The sequence below is a fragment of the Alligator sinensis genome, unplaced genomic scaffold (genome assembly GCF_000455745.1).
Source record: "Alligator sinensis unplaced genomic scaffold, ASM45574v1 scaffold30_1, whole genome shotgun sequence".
NCBI lineage: Eukaryota > Metazoa > Chordata > Crocodylia > Alligatoridae > Alligator > Alligator sinensis.
The window spans coordinates 2,617,947-2,620,747 of NW_005842060.1; the positions used below are offsets into that span (position 1 = coordinate 2,617,947).

At 51.4% G+C, this 2,801-nt stretch overlaps 1 protein-coding gene across 1 annotated transcript in view; it reads right to left on the reverse strand.

Annotated features, from left to right (window-relative positions):
• NREP (neuronal regeneration related protein) overlaps positions 1 to 2,801 on the reverse strand; it is a 59,695-nt gene that overhangs the window by 29,808 nt on the left and 27,086 nt on the right. The gene's annotated exons all lie outside the window — the stretch shown is intronic.

Sequence of the window (2,801 nt, forward strand, 5' to 3'; positions counted from 1 at the left end):
GGGCGGGGGGGGAGCCACATACTGTAATAATAAACCTGCCGCGGCAGCGGCAAAGGGCATCTGAGGAGAAGGGGAGGGAGACGGGAAGCCGCCGCCGCTCTGCCTCTTGTGTGCCTGTCTGAGGAGAGCCGAGAAAATGGTGCGCGGGGGGGAGGCGAGCACGGGGACACAAACGTCTGGTACAGCGGGACGGCACGCACGCGGCCCACGGGCGGACACACAACCCGGACAAACCCACCCACCGGCCGGACAGGAGCCGCTACCCATACACACGGACGCACAACCCAGACAGACACACGCACCGGCCTGACAGGCCCCCTTCATACCCCCCTCCCCCCCAGTCCACAGGCACACAGCACAGCAAGAAACTTGCACGCGAGCCAGACAGTGCGCTGCACACAGACACACACAGCCTAGAGACGCACAACCCAGCAAGAAACCCAAGCATGAGCCAGCCAGTCACCTACACAGACACAAAGCAGGGAAAGAACCAGAGACACAACCCAACAAGAAACCCACACACAAGCCAGATAGTGACAGACATGCACACACACACAAAACCCAGAGATACACAACACAATGCCCCCCCCACGCGCACACACACGCAGCCCAGATGTACACAACCCAGTGAGGAACCTCCTATACACAAGCCAGACAATGACCCACACACCCCCCCACCAAAAAGAACTAGACATACACACACACAGAGTCCAAAAAGAACTACACACACACAAGTAGCCTCTGGACAAATAACAAAGCCAGAAACCCACACACCAGCCAGATGTTGCTGCCCACCCCCCCTGCCCAAATACACACAACCTAGTGGAGCCACTCATATGATTAGAAGCCTGAAGAGCACACCATACAAGGAAAGGTTGACAGATACAGGACTGTTCAGCCTAGAAAAGAAAAGACTTTGGGGGGATTTGGTGGCAGCTTACAAATATATCAGGAATGAGCATTGGGGCTAGGAGAACAACCAAAGTACCGCAGGGGGAAACCAGGTACAACAGTCATAAATTCCTAGAAGGTTTCAGACTGAAAATAAGGAAAAACTTCTTCACGGTTTGTGTGACCAGACTCTGAAATAGACTCCCAGGGGGGGGGGGGTGCAGGCACCTACCCTGGAGATCTTCAAAAGGGGACTGGACGCACACCTTGCTGGGGTTATTTGACCCCAGCACTCTTTCTTGCCCAGAGTGGGGGAGCTGGACCCAATGATCTCACAAGGTCCCTTCCAGCCCTAAACTTCTGTGAATCTGAACCCACACACAAGCCACAGAAGCAAGGGACAGACATTCAAAAAGCCCAAGCCCGATGATCTGATTCAGTCTTTGAAGGTTAGTTTAACCTGCAGAGACTGAACCAATTTGCAAGCAGATAGACATTCACTTTTGAATCAGGAAATGCAGACACATGCCTGAAGTGGCCCAGGCTAGAAGCCTGGGGATGCTAGAGCAGCCCTCCCTTCCTTTCTACAGTACTGAGCTAAGGGCGGGTGGGGCCAGGTCCAGGCAGGACACTATGATTAGGGAGGGGTTTAAACCCCCACCCTGGCCTGCACAGTTCCCAAATAAGGTGTGGCGGGTGGGAAGGAGGGAAGCAACCCTCAACAGGAGTGTTGCCAGACCCCAGCACCTGGCCCCCAGGCCCTGGCTAGCACTCAGAGGCAAAGGGTAAGGGGGGAGGACTGCTTGTGTAGACTGAATACATCTGTTGATGATAGTGAGCTTTTCAATCTCCCTCTCCCTGCTTCTTCACACTGTCTGCAGCACCCCAGGTCATTTCTCACACCCCTCTCTATCTCCACATTGACATCAAGCCACCAGCCAGCAGGGAGCTTATCAGAACACAAAGCTTATCAGCCCATCAAGAAAACAAAGCCTCTCATTAGTTCAAGCTCTTTTTACATAGCTTTTCCCAAAGCATTTTTGAGGAAGAAGGGAGGGATGTTACTAGCTGACTTGCTGATTAGCTCCCAAAAGCTCTAAGCGGGCATTTTGAAACTGGTTTATGTGTACTGAACTTATGTTCTGTTACAGGTTTAAACCAATTTCTGATCACTTAAACTGGTTTATGTGTAACTTCTGTTCCTAGCCACAGTGTCTCACCAACACACACACAGCCTAGAAAGAACCAGACACAATCAGCCCAGACACACAATCCAGCAAGGAACCTACACCAACCAGACAGTAACACACACAGACACACACATACACACACACAGCCCAGAGAGAAACCCACACACAAATCAGGCAGTGACCCATATATACACAAAATCCAGAAAGAACTAGACAAACACAAAATCCAGAGACACACAACTCAGTGAGAAACCCACAGACAAGCCAGACAATGACTCACATACAGCCCAGAAAGAACCAGACACACACAGCCCTAGAGAGAGACCTGGATCCAAATATAAGCCAGAGGAAAACCAACACAAAGGCACTCAGACCACAGAAAGACCCAGCTAGGTACATAAACCAGAAAAAGACACACACACACACACACACAAGCCAGAGAAAGGAGATAGGCCAGAGAGAAACAGAGCCTAGAACGACACATGCAAAGCTTAGCAAGAAACACCAGGGCAGAACCACATGTGCAACCCACAGACTCAGAGCCCTGCAGCCCAAAACAATGCAGAGACAGTCCAGTGATACACATGCAGACCTGCCCATGCAAGCAAAGGGACACCATGACAAGAGACACAGAAGTGCACAGCGGAACACCACACCATGACAGGGAAACAAAACATAGCGCAATTGATGAAGGACACTTTAAGAAAAAACAGCAGGAGT